We start from the raw sequence: 14,372 nt of genomic DNA, 5'->3' as shown, positions 1-14,372 counted from the left end.
ACGATGTTGCAACCATTGCCGTTGCGGTGGATGTTCAACCACAATTTACAAATGATATGATTTTCGCTTGTCGTGAACATTTGCTAGATTGGGTCCGAAATAAAGCTGGTTTGGCATTATGATAGTAAGGTCCGACAATGGAAGTAGTAAAAGGAAAGCTTTCGTTGTGTTGAATTGCGAGAGGGGTGGGCAGTATGCACGAACAAAGCGAACAAATCGGATGTTAAAACACGATGACACAGGATCGAGAAAGTGTGCATGTCCGTTTAAGTTGCGCGTAACTTGTAAGATTGATGGATTTTGGCGTTTTAGCGTCATTTGTGGACTTCATAATCATGCATTAGAAATTAATCTACACGGGCATCCAAGTGTGTAACAGCACAGGCCCCTCGCAAGGCCCTCCCGACACTATTACCTCACGATCTTCTCTACCCCCTCACTAGTAGAGTTTTTTCCTTTTGTGGGAATCGAACCATGTATCATGGGGTTCAAGTACATGTTCATTCCATTCCCACTACCAATTGAGCTAGTTAGCTCAAATGGTAGTGGGAATGGAATGAACATGTACTTGAACCCCAGGGTACAGGGTTCGATTCCCACAAAAGGCAAAAACTCTACTAGTAAGGGGGTAGAGAAGATCGTGAGGTGACAATTCCCACAAAAGGCAAAAACTCTAAGGCAAAAACTCTACTAGTAAGGGGGTAGAGAAGATCGTGAGGTGACAGTGCCGGGAACGCCGAAGGCTCGGGCTGTTACATAAAAAGGCGCTTTTTATGTAACAGCCCGCAGCGGAATCATCAAACTTCATAAATATTCAAATCAAGTCGTAGTATCTTTTCCCGGTAACCTTAAGTTACAATTTAAACCAAAACAATATAAACAATCATTTTATCCCCCCAATTGCTACGTATCAGAGCAAGACACCAACTCGAATAACGGCAACTAAAGACTTCATAAAATCACTTCAAACTTCCACCGCCATCTTGAGTACCTGTCCGTTTCCCATGGTAGGGGAAACATCAGCAGAAGGGGTGAGATATCGAAAAATATAAACAAAAGTATGATAATTAATATATTAGATCAAATCACACAATTATCACCACTTTCAAACAACAGTTATAATAACAACTAGCAACAATTTGTAATAACAATTATAACAACCATCGGCAACAACAATTATCACAATAATTACAATAATTATTTCGCAACTCAAACCAACACAACTTATATCAACAACAACTCATAACAACATTAACTTCACAACGACTCAAAATGCGACACAACTATGCACATGTATGTGGTACCCAGGGCTTCAGCCCCCATCGCCAATTTCCAGTTAAACCGAGGCATCAAGGCATAAGCCTTCGTCACTAATTTGCCAATCCAGGCCATCGCCAAAAATGCATATGTATATGAATTCAACAAATACCCACAACAAACAACATCATCGTCACAAAGGCATAAGCCTATATCATCGCTATACCAATAAATAGAGGTATACATCGTCACTGAAACATCCTACAACTTCGCATAAAACAACAATATATAGACATCGCTGAGAAATCACTAGGAAAATAAAAAAACAACATACTTCTCATAACTCACAAAGCAAGCCAATCACGATCGCCTACTGACATATACGAATTACCTCTACAATTTTCAATTAATTCCGGATAACTAAATTTACCGCTAAATCTACTAATTCGACTATTTAGTACCAACTCTATTATTTTACTGCCACTAAAATATCTCTACCATTTTATTACCATTCTACTAGACATATATACATATATACTAACTTAATTAGATTATTCAATTCTAATATATATATATATATATATATATATATATATATATATATATATATATATATATATATATATATATATATATATATATAAATCTAAAACTACTAATTAATATACTAACTATTATTATTATTATTATTATTATTATTATTATTATATATGTTATAACCTCATTATAAGAAGAAAAAAAGAAAAATGCCAGCTACAATAAAGTGTCGTTCGGCACTTCTTCAACACTATGCATGCCATACTTTCCATGTGTGCCGTTCCGCACACTCCCCTTGTCTCCGTTCGGTACCGTCTTCTTCATGTACCCAATTTTCTATAATTTTTCTTAAAATGATTTTATACAATCCCAATCCTACATACTAATTATCATATTTTCGGTTATATAATTCGAACCCCATCCTTACCTCGTATATGGAGATCGCCTCTAATATCCAATCGAGTTCCTAACTTTTGGTTCCGGCTTGCGCTTCTCGTATCCTCTCCTTCCAAACCCTTGTGCTCTAACTTTTGTTCTTCTTTTCTTTTCTATGTAAAAACCTAATTTATTTCACTACTACTACTTATATAACACCTAATATTCTGTTAATAAATCAAATAATTCCACCTTGGGCCAACTAATTCACACGGGCAACACAACATTCAGCCCAACTAAATTTTGTTTTATTAAAATTCCCTATTTACTTATCACCTCATATTTTACGGTCTAACTTAATTTGCTCTGAAAATTCCCAAAAAATACACGACACTCTAATAATATTTCTAATAGTAAAAACATTAAAAATCTCAATTAGTTATCGATCCGCTATCCCGAACTAATACTGACTAAATCGTCACAAAATACAAAAATTTCACTAAACACTCCAAACGTCTAAATTAAGCGAATAATCGAATTTTCAGATGTTACAAATTGCGTGTCGGTTGTCTCGCGAAGAGAAGGATGTTATTTCTGAATTATCGACAATAAAAGTTGCATTGAGAAACATACTTGCAAATTTGAATAAAAAAACCGGATAGAGTTTCAAATATCAAGCAAGTATACAATGAACGGTACAATCTTAAAGTCTTGAAAATGGGGCCGAGATAAAAAATGTAACACCTTTTGAAACTTTTGGGTGATAACAAGTATGTATCAAGTTTCAGAACTTGTGAGGACAAAGTTACGGTGCGTGACATATTTTCGATTCATCCCAAGAGTATCAAGTTGTTCAACACATTTCCAACCGTTCTTATAATTGATTTGACGTATAAGACCAACAAGTATAGGCTTCCGCTTCTAGAAATTTTTGGTGTGACCACAGACAAGATATTTTCAGTTGGATTTACTTTTTTGGAAAGTGAGAAAGAAGATAACTTTACATGGGCTTTGGGAATATGTAAGACTTTGTTGGTTGATCAAAATAATGTGCCTAGTGCCATCGTGACCGACCGAGATAATGATTTTATGAATGCGGTCGGTACCTTCTTCCCGACATCAACCACATTACATTGTCGGTATCACATAACATGCAATGTGAGAACTAAGCTTAAACTCGCGGCTCGCATGAAAGAAAGAAAGGATGACAACAGAAACATCATCAAAGTCGGGGTTGTGGTGGACAAGATAATGGCCGCATGGAGGGAGATTTTAGATGCACATTCTGAAGAATTGTATAACGAGAAAGTGGTTCAATTCCGTACATTGTGTGTTGGATTCTCCACTTTTTGTCATTACGTCGATAGTATTATCCTTGAAAAAGTAAAAGAAAAAGTTGTTTGTGCTTGGACGGACCGAGTTAGACATCTTAGTTGCACTATAACTAACCAAGCTGAATTTGCACATGCGGCGTTGAAGAAATGATTGGGTGATAGCAAGGGGGATTTGTGTAGGGGATGGGACACCGTGAACCAAATGATCCAAAATCAACATAATGAAATTCAAACAACGCTTGGTCGGAGCAAGATGGTTGCGGAGCATCGGTTTAAGGGAAAAATCTATTCTCGCAATTGATTTACAATATATCTCGTGCGGGATTGAATTTTATTTTTCATGAAGCGAAGAGGGCGGAGACAACGGGTCCGGATAGTTTAAAATGTGGGTGCACAATTAGAAAAACTTATGGGCTTCCATATGCTTGTATACTTTCTAAAAAGATGAAGTTGAATTCCCCGATACGCATGGATGAAGTAATTGGCCATTGGAAAAAGCTCCGTTTTGATGATTTCGAGTCGGCGAAAGAGGGTGAATCCAAAATTACCATCTCCGACGAGTTGGAAGAGATAATGGATAAGTTTTCTAAAGCGGACGACACCATGAAATTGCACATAAAGGAATGATTGCCAAAAATTGTGTTTCCGGAGACCACCGATTTGAAACCTCCATCTCAACCGGTTAAAACCAAAGGTGCGCCTAAAAGGCCGAAAACTACCTAAGACGATACATCAACTAAACAATTTCCTTCTTATTTTGAACATGTTGATGCTTTGATCCCCGATTCACCCACACCAAAGTAAAAGTGTAGTGCTAACAATGGAGCACGTATTTCAAAGTCGTCGCACACACCTCCGATCAAAAAACCTCTGATGATCTACATTGATGAGATGCCGCTTTTTATGCTTACATATATATTGATAATCGTAGCGGGGAAAATCTGAGATCGAAGCCATCGATTGACTCGACTCATTATTTCAGTGAAAGTCGTCACCGCGCTTTATTATTTCCAAAGGAAAAGGGAAAAGAACGAAGAAAACCCAAAGTTTAAAACAAAAAGAGATCTTAGGTATGAGTGTTGATTATACAAGGGGAAGGTTTTAACACCCCTCATATTTGTGGTACTCCACAGGAACCTTTTTGAAAATCTGTGTTATGTGTGTGCAAAATAAAAGATTTTTTAAAATACGCTCGGCAAGACATTACATCTTGTGCCTACATACCTCCTTAGTGCAATGGAGAAGTTAGAGCGAATGTAGTTCCGCTTAAAGGGAAAAAGATTTTTAAAACGGAATAAACACTTTATCATCGTCGGAGAGAAATACTCAGCCATTGATCTTGAGCATGAGAACAAATGGACTCTTTGCATCACAAATGAATGAAGGGCCCCAACTCGGATAAAAATCAACGAGTATGCCACTAACTCTCTCACGTGGAAAAGATTCCATCATCTCAATCAATTTCAAAATTGTGGGGTATCGCGACTCACTACAACAATTAATCGTGTCTAAACTTTGAAGAAAAGAGCCACTCAGGGCAAAAGATATTTTTTTAAAAAAGCTTTTAAAAAAGGTTGCAAACATAAGAAGATTTTGTAAAAAGGGAGAAGATTTTGAAAATCTAAGAAGGGGGCAAGAGATGAAGAGACTATCCTAATGCGTAAAATAAAAGTTTAAGGAAAAGAACGGTCTAACCAAATAAGAAGCTAACACTTGACATTAAGAGTCAAGGTAGATTTCTCATCCTTTGGACTACCAACACTAAACCAACATATTACCACTTGGGGATCCAGATGAACTTATTGTCTTTAGTACCACTTGAACGCATCATAAAATTCTAACGAAAATCGGGCAGAGTAACGGCTGTATATGGGCGAAATCCTTATCACGACGCCTTAGAATTAACCATCAAGGGCTTTCAAGGAAATACCTACACACAAACATACAACAAAATAATGCCAGACAGAATAACATACGGAATAGCAACAGAGTGACAGGTCTAAAGGTAGTAAGTCCAAGAAGTCCAAGTCTCCAAATGCTCGGGATAGTAACCAAAAGTCCATAGAGATCCTTAAGTGTTTTTTATGATTTAAGTTGATTATTAATGTTTTAGCACAAAAATAGAGTATGATCCAAATGGACAAAATGAAAATAGCGGAAACATAAACAAAACGTCCCAATGGACAAAGTGAAAATAGCAGAAACATAAAAGTGTCCAGATGGACAAAGGGAAAATAGCGGAAACATAAACATGATGAATGATAAAGTAAAGCATAAAGCAATAAAAATATAAAGAACAATATAATAAAGTACGGAAATTAAAGTCAATTGTTAAATGTTAAAGATGACCATCTTGAAACTTGTCAAGTATATCATCAAATTGTTAGTAATGAAGATCGATGGTGAGTGAAAGATGATCTCAGATTTAAATTCAATGAAAGTTTATCAGAAGCTTGCTAAAATCATAGCGACTACACGATAAACTTCCATAAGTCTTAAATCAACCACGTACAATTCTCTTTCATATTGGATCTTTTTCAATTTAGGAACAATGTTGCGCTATGTTAAGCAGATCGCCAAGTGATTTATGTAGAAGTCACCCTACAACGAGGCCGGTCAACAATCTTTGTGCTAATGCATGCGAGAGAAATAATATATAGATCGTTCTCCAAAAGCAATACCGCACAAAATGAAAAAAGGTAGCGATCTCGTCTTCATTAAGAATCCAAAAGAATCCACATGACGTTGAAGACTTTCATCGACCAAAATAAAAAGAAATGAAAGATGGAACCACATTCAAAAGCTCCTTCCATCTCTAAGTTCAATCACTTAATATTGCGGATTTGGATTTTCATCCTATCAACGCCCTAAGTCCATTGATATTAGAGAGGAATTAGGTCTCTAACTTGTGATTCAAAGAAAAGAAGAAATGGAGTAGAAGAAGAGATATATCAAAATAAATTCAAATTACATAAAGAGTATATAAAGGAGACAATAAAATAAAATACCAAAATAGAATATAACATTCTAAAAAAAAACACAAGGTGTAAAATAATAAAAGAGAATTTTATAAAATAAAATACCAAAATAGAATATAACATTCTAAAAAAAACACAAGGTGTAAAATAATAAAAGAGAATTTTGTGAATTTTTTCATAATTTTTGGACTAAAAACGAAATTAATGTGACTTTCTCAAGTTAAAGCAATATTAAAATAAAAGAGTTATTAAAACAGATAAATCTCAACCATCTGATCTAATCAACTTCAACATAGTATTGACATCGAAAGGTCCAGATCAGAAGTACATAATAAATACATTAGACTAAGTAAAGAGAATAACAATTCTGATCATCTTCTCTCCGGTGAGGAAAAGATGCTCTGATGGGCACTAGTCACCCACACAGCAACCCGCGCAAATCACAAAGAAAGGAGAAAGAAAATTAAAAAAAATAAACACTTCTTCAAAGTACCTAACGGTACTATCTTTTCATAAAGAAAAAAAAAACAAAAGCCATAAAATCATTAACGAAAGCCATAAAGTCAAAATAAATGGTTATTAAAGATTGCAAAGGTGTCAGATTTTGGAAAGAGAGATATTCCTCTCTTATCTCTAAAAATCTCGGTACATTCAAAGAGGAAGCCAAAGAATTCACTTAAAAAAAACTAAAACAAAAATCATTTAATAACTTTCCTTCTCTTTCTCACATAATATCTCCATATCTCTCTCATCCTATCATTATTTATAAACAAAACAAATATTAAAAACTTCACAAAAACCAAACCAAACACGGTGGGGCTTATGAAGCTCAACGGTGGCCGGAGCTATTCTGGCGCGGCGGCCGGAAACAAACAAATCCAGAAATAAAAAAAATAACATCACTATGTTCGTTTTTCCGCCCTCATTTCAAATATCAGGTTCATTTTTGGAGAAAGTTGACTCACAAGCACAAATCTAAAAAGAAAGTGCTCGAGATTTAAGTTCTAAACAAATGTAAATATCACTACAATCAGAAATTGAAGGGAGGAATCGTTATCAGAGAGTAACTCTCAACCTTTTGATGTGAGCAGAGGAAGAAAACGCTGGAGGTTTGAAGATGCCGGCGAAGGTATGAAGTTTCCGGCGAGTTCTAATGAGGTAAGGATTTCGGAATATTTTTCTTTGCTCTGAGTATTCTGAATTTTTGTCGGTGCGTAAAAGTCCTGTGTCAGTCTGAGTGAATGCTTATATATAGTCAGAGTTTGAACTTTGCAGTGTGGTCAATCCATGGGCTTATGAACAAAATCGGGTTATCCAAAAATTCCATAAAATATGGCTTGTTTCCACTCTTTGAGGCCCACGAAAATCATCTTGAAGCTGTCTACTTTCGATTCTGATAAATGTTCTTGGGGCTGACTTTTGGGCCTTACAACTCTGAATTTTGCTTGTTGGAAAAATTACCCGTTAACTGCACTTTGTTATTTTTGGAATGCTTGCAACACACATTTTTTTGTAGTGTTAATCTCGTGTGAAATTTGGGCTTGTATTGTATGAATATTGAACATGTTATTGGACTGATTCTTTTTTCTTTTTGTTGTTGATTATAGAAATGAACTTGTTCTTGTTGCTTTTGGTGTCGACATTGCTAACTCCTCTTATTATTTTTTCATGTGTTGATGATGATGTTTGTGAACAAGGAAGGATCTTGGACTTGCAAGAGAAATAATGCCGTAGATGAAGCTTGGAGAATTCAAGTAACATGCTCTCAAAAACATTTGGTGAATTGCTTTTACTATTAGGAAGTAATGATACTTTGTAGAACTTATAACCAATTTGATTTGAATCCTTGTTGCTTTACAAATCTTGAATGAACTTTCATAAATTTTTTTTGTAACTTGAATTTTAGAATTGAATTCTTGAGTAATTAAGGAGCTTGAACCTCGAATTTCTAACAATCATGCATGCGCTTTTCCTTGAACCAAAATAAATTCTTAAGAACTTGACATCAGTCGATTGATGATCATGTACGTTGTTGAATCAATTCTTAGCATCACCACAGTTCAAACCTCTGAAACCTGATTGGAAACATCACCTGAACTATTTGATCCTCAAACCTTGTCTGATAAAGAAACAAAATAAACAAGACATATTTTTTTGAATTTTGATTGATGGTTAGTGAAACATAACAACTATAAATAAATAGAAATACGAACAAAGAGGTGCCTGGTGATTCCCCTGTAGGTGAGCTCGAAATGATAAAGGCACAAGAGAATCTCACACATGATCTTGATGTGATTAAGAAAAACTACGATGCGGGATCTTAGGGTCAAAAATTGGGGTATGACAATAATATAGTTGATGTTGGCACCGACGGTAATTATGGGTATCGAGCCGTTTCCGGTTTGCTCGGAAGAAGAGAAGAAAATCGCACTCTTATTTGACGGGCACTTATTTCGGAGTTAACTTCGCATAGGGACATATACAGACGACTTTATGAAAATCAAGAAAACTTTGATAAAGTTCATGTTTCCCTTGTTCCATCACTAACCGCTCACGCACTGATTTCAAAGTAGATGTCATTCCCCAAGATGGGCCATCTTATAGCAAGTGCGTACGACTTGGTGTGTGTCAATTTGACGAGATTTGGATTTTTGGAGACATTTTTTCCGCTTCATAGTCTCCCACCTTTGGACGCGTCCACTTTGTGCAAGTTTTTTTGAAACCCGGGTGCCCCATTCCGGCTACCTCTTGTCAGTGGACGACACATCTTACAAAAGAGGCGGAAGCTTGGCCGGATCCTTTTTTTGAAATAATGGCGGAGTTCGAACAAATGATGAAGCAAGAGCGAGAGGAAAATAGAGAGAGGTCGAAGAACTTACCAGTTTTAGATTTAAGCGCCGAAGGATCGTTTGGGGCATTTTAGATTACACCGGATCTTTTTTGTTTGTAATGACCAAATGTGTGTCATTTTCTTGTATGCATTGTCGTCTAAAATGTAAAATCAAACCGATTCAATACATATATAATATACATATATTTAGTGTTGTCAAAGTTTATGTCATTCTCATTTACTTGTTGTGATTTGGTTCTATTTGTGAAATTTGACAAAACAGACTTCACACAACAAAATGTATTTTTTCTGTTCTGTTTCTGTAAAATTCGGAAGTGCACTTCCGAAATTTTAATGCTTCAGGGCTTATTTCGGAAATGCATTTCTGAAACATCCACTGATTGCAAGATAAGGTTTGTTGGGTCATTATTACTCCAAGAAGTCTATAAATAATGAACCTATACGTTTTCATCAACATCAGGCCACAAAGAGCAATGACACAAACCTACCCCCACCATGCTTTTGTATACTTCAGCAGTGGTTACCCGATGTCGTTCCAATTAAGTTTCTCGCGCGACACGCCATTCGTGGAATTGATATTGTCGCTTAACTCTCTCTTGCAATACCCGGAAAATCGGAAGGTTCTCAAGCTTGAGTACCGCTCGCCTTCGCTTAACGACGAGGGAGACGTCCAGTTCACCCCATTTGAAGTCAAGAACGACGAAGATTTAGCGTTTTTTTGGACAAATTTTGACCGATTTCCTTAGAAGGATCCGATCGAGTTGGATGTGAAACTTCAAAGAGCCGACGTTATCAAAATATTGACCCATCCTCAACTACCCGTGTTTAACAATATGTAACTTTAATTTCAAGTTGATCTATCTTTGTAAATTCGATTATTTATGATAAATCAAAGCTTTGTTCATTTGTTTTTTGTTTTCTGTATCAGGAAATATTTCAGAAGTGCATATCCGAAAAGGGTGTTTTCGGAAGTGCATCTCTGAAAACACTTTTTTTCTGGAAAAAAAGATGATTTCGGAGATGCACTTCCGAAAACACCTTATTTTTAGAAAAAAGGTGTTTTCGAAAATGCATCTCCGGAATCATCATTTTTTCAGAAAAAAGGTATTTTCGGAGATGCACTGTCGAAATATAGGGACGTTTTAAGAATTTCGCGCGGGTTTCTAAGAAGGTTTGGGGGTGTAGAAAGAAATTGTCTCTGAAGTTTATTGTATTTTGCTCTTGGACCTGCAACCTTAAGCCCAGATCCGAATCAACCTTAAGCCCAATTTTTGTTTCCACCATAAAAACCCAATTTGTTTCTTTATGCAACATCATCCCAGCGTGACAACCCCTCTCCTAGGACTTCACTTGTTTTGGGCCCATCCTTTTCAGCCCATCTAATTTCCTTAAAGTCCCTCTTCTTGTTATGTTCTATAATTTGTGTGTTTTAATTTAATTTCATATTAAATATGCAAGAATTTTAATTAGTTAGATTTTCTTCTTTTACATTCAAAAATACAAAAATATGTTTTAATTAGATTATTTAGACTTTTATTTCTATATTAAAAATATCAAAAATATTAGATAGATTAGTCTTTCAATCCCAAACTATAGGTCCATTGTACATAACAATATTAGGATTTAGAATACCCCCATTCATAATACAATTGGGTTTCTTTTTTCTCTTTTCAACCTTCAAAATGCGTAATAATTTCAAACTCTTAAAAGGTAGAGAAGGGTGAGTATCCTTGCATTGATATTTAATTCATCATTATCTACATCGAAAAACACCCAACAAAACACATAAAACACTTAATAAATTTCAAACTCTTAAAAAGTAGAGAAAGGTGAGTATCCTTGCATTGAGATTTAATTCATCATTATCTACATAAAAAAACACTCAACCAATTTTCTCTCTCCTCTCTCGCCTTCAGGGCTTTGTTTCCCTTAAAAGTACACATTACTTCCTTTCGATCACATATAGGCAACACATAAGACTCCACTCAACGAGCAACTATCCTAATGCTAGAATGCGAATGTAATTTCGTTCACTAAAAAACACAAATAAACTAAAAATATTGAGCCTAACTACGACACTCTGATTCTTAAAAGGGACACGTAGGCATTGGGTCGCGGGGCCTGAACGAGCACAATTTTGTAAATATTTCCTTCTTTTCCCCGTATTTTCTTTTCTCTTCTTTTTTGCAGTTTTCCTTAGCACTAAACTTTAGACTCTTAGATAACACACCCTTAGATTAGAAGCAAGCATGAGTGGATCCTGTGGAGTACCACAGACGTGAGGGGTGCTGATACCTTCCCTTGCGTAACCGACTTCCTTACCCGATCTTTGATCGTAAGACCTTTTTCTTATCCTTTCTTTCTTCAGGGTTTTCTCGATATTTTCCCTTATCTACAAAGATAAATAAAATTCGGTGGCGAATCTGTTTTTTCCGAGCAAATAGTTAGTTTTTTCGCGAGGGTGCGATAACAGGTCCAATTGGGCGTGCCAATTTGGTTACAGTGAAAACTCGTAAACAATCGCTAGTCCTCCAAAACAGTTATATTATGGTTGCTCGCAGGATCGACTAGATTGATCCTATGACCTGGTCTAATTTTTTAAATTTTGATGTTTGTGTTGTATACTTTCTTTGATTGTTTATGGGTAATTTGTAAGTAAAGACGTAAAGCTTCAAAAAGGATAAAATAAATGCAGAAACATTAAAGGTCTTGATTTCAAAAGGTAAAGAATAATGAAAGACTTTGGTGAAAATAAAGGTAAACTGGTCAAAAGACTGATAATTAATTAAAATGGTGGTAATTCATACGTACATTTTAACAGAAACCTGCTTTTAATTTAAACCTATTCATTGATATATTATCACATCAAAATTCTAACACAAAATAACAAACTTGTGTAAATCCAAGATATTGCTACATTATATAAGATGTCAAATTTAAATAAAAATATATATTGACTCAAAATATCATACTTGTGCCCATCCATAATATTGCTACATAAAGATTCAAAGTCACATCAAAATAACACAAAATATCAAGCTTGTGAAGTTATAGGATGATGTTTTAATTTTATTGTTATTTTACTTTATTAATATATAATATTAGTTTTATTTTATTAATTTAATTTAATTTAATTTGATTTTGATTTATTTTTAATAATTTAGTAAATTTATTCTATTTTATCATTTATATTATTGGTTTTATTTTATAAATTGGAGTTTAGTATAGTTTTGATTTTAGTTTATTAATTTTTAAACTTTATTTTATGAAATATGTTTTTTTAGTTTATAGTTTAAATTTCTATATTTGTTGTTATTATAAATAATTTAAAATAATTATAAATAATTAAAACAATAAAAAAAAGTAAATTTGTGGAGAAAAAAACATTTAGGACCAAAGGTAGCGTCGGTCAAGACCGCTACTACTAAATAAATAAATATTTAATAAATAAGGAGGCAAAAAAAAATTGAGGGGGAGAAATTAAATTTTTTTCTCACCATCTTTAGTGTCGACTACAACCACCGCTATTCTTAAATAAATAAATATTTACAATATGATAAATTGGGGAGGCAAACGAAATTGGTGGGGGGAAATGAGATTTTTTCCCACGAACTTGAACGTCGACTAAAACCGCCGCTACTCTTAAATAAATAAATAAATAAATATTTACAATATAATAAATAGGGAGGCAAACGAAATTGGTGGGGGAAATGAAAATTTTTTCCCACCAACTTTAGTGTCGACTAAAACCGCCGCTACTCTTAAATAAATAAATAAATATTTACAATATAATAAATAGGGAGGCAAACGAAATTGGTGGGGGAAATGAAATTTTTTTCCCACAAACTTTAGTGTCAACTAAAACCGCCGCTACTTTTAAATAAATAAATATTTATAATATAATAAATAGGCAGGCAAATGAAATTGGTGGGGGGGGGGGGGAAATGAAAATTTTTTCCCACCAACATTAGCGTCCGCTATAACCGCCGCTACTCTTTAATAAATAAAAAGATTTATTCAAATTCACATGTAGCCAAGGCTTTGGGCGACGCTAATATTATTTTCAAATAAATAAGTGAAACGCTTGATTAGCGTTGGTTTGGACAGTCGTACTAGCAACGCTATTAGCACGAGAGTCGGGGACGACGCTAAAACATTGCAGCTAAAACGTGTTTTTCTTGTAGTGGCATTCGTTTCTCGATACACTTTGATACTTTGAGTGTAATTGAGGATTTGTACAGATTTGAGCACATTAAAATCTAACGCTATGATTCTAATTTATACTAATTCGACCCTAACAACCATTTTCTAATGGAATGCCACGTTATTCATTTGCATGTTCCTCGATCTCTAAGGCCTCCATGCGTTTTTTTATAAGACCAATCATTTGAATTTGAATCTTCTTCCGTTCGAGGCGCGCCAAAATCAATTAACGTGACCGTCAAAGCTTATTCTAAAAAGCTCCAAAATATTCTAAGTCTTTATCTTCGTCTTTGAGGATACCCTTTTCGATAGTAACTTCACAAGATAAAAACCTCTTCAAATGTTTGATATTTCTAATAGCCTTCATGAGCTAGATTTTGCATCTTTTCTTCAATAATTTTCACCTTCATTTACCCGTTTTCGAAATTCCTAGCTAACACCATGTCAAATAGTTGTTTCCCGAAATATCAAGAGCCCCAAAATTCAATTTCGTAAGATTTGACATACTTAGTTCTATCATAACAAATACGAAATATGAAGTATTATATATTATAATGAGACCATTATCATAAAGTTAATATTAAATGCTTATATTAAAAATAACACTTTTCTAAATTCCAATATTTAAAATAACACAATAATAAATATAAGAATTTATAAATTCCGGTATTTTAAAATAACAACTAATATTCTAGAGTGTTGACTTTAACAGAGAAAGATTTTCAACTTCCTTGCTTATGAGGAAATAAAATTTCTTGTTCCATCTTAAACGAAAAATTGCAAATGAAGCGTTAGAAGTTCTTCAGGAACTATACAATGTTATTTTGCTATCTTTCG

General features: G+C 34.6%; 1 long non-coding RNA gene across 2 annotated transcripts; it reads left to right on the top strand.

Moving 5' to 3' along the window:
* Positions 1-7,074: 7,074 nt before the first annotated feature.
* Positions 7,075-8,370, top strand: LOC131644866 (uncharacterized). 2 transcript variants are annotated; one of them, XR_009296731.1, is made up of 2 exons: positions 7,075-7,639; positions 8,183-8,370. It is a non-coding gene; the product is annotated as an uncharacterized LOC131644866 (long non-coding RNA). The 2 variants fall into 2 exon arrangements; XR_009296732.1 differs by having other exon boundaries at positions 8,179-8,370.
* The last annotated feature ends 6,002 nt before the right edge of the window (positions 8,371-14,372 follow it).

This window comes from Vicia villosa, linkage group LG1, assembly GCF_029867415.1.
Source record: "Vicia villosa cultivar HV-30 ecotype Madison, WI linkage group LG1, Vvil1.0, whole genome shotgun sequence".
Classification (NCBI taxonomy): domain Eukaryota; kingdom Viridiplantae; phylum Streptophyta; class Magnoliopsida; order Fabales; family Fabaceae; genus Vicia; species Vicia villosa.
The sequence above is the reverse complement of the archived record's forward strand: the minus strand, read 5'-3'. Positions and strand labels throughout refer to the sequence as shown.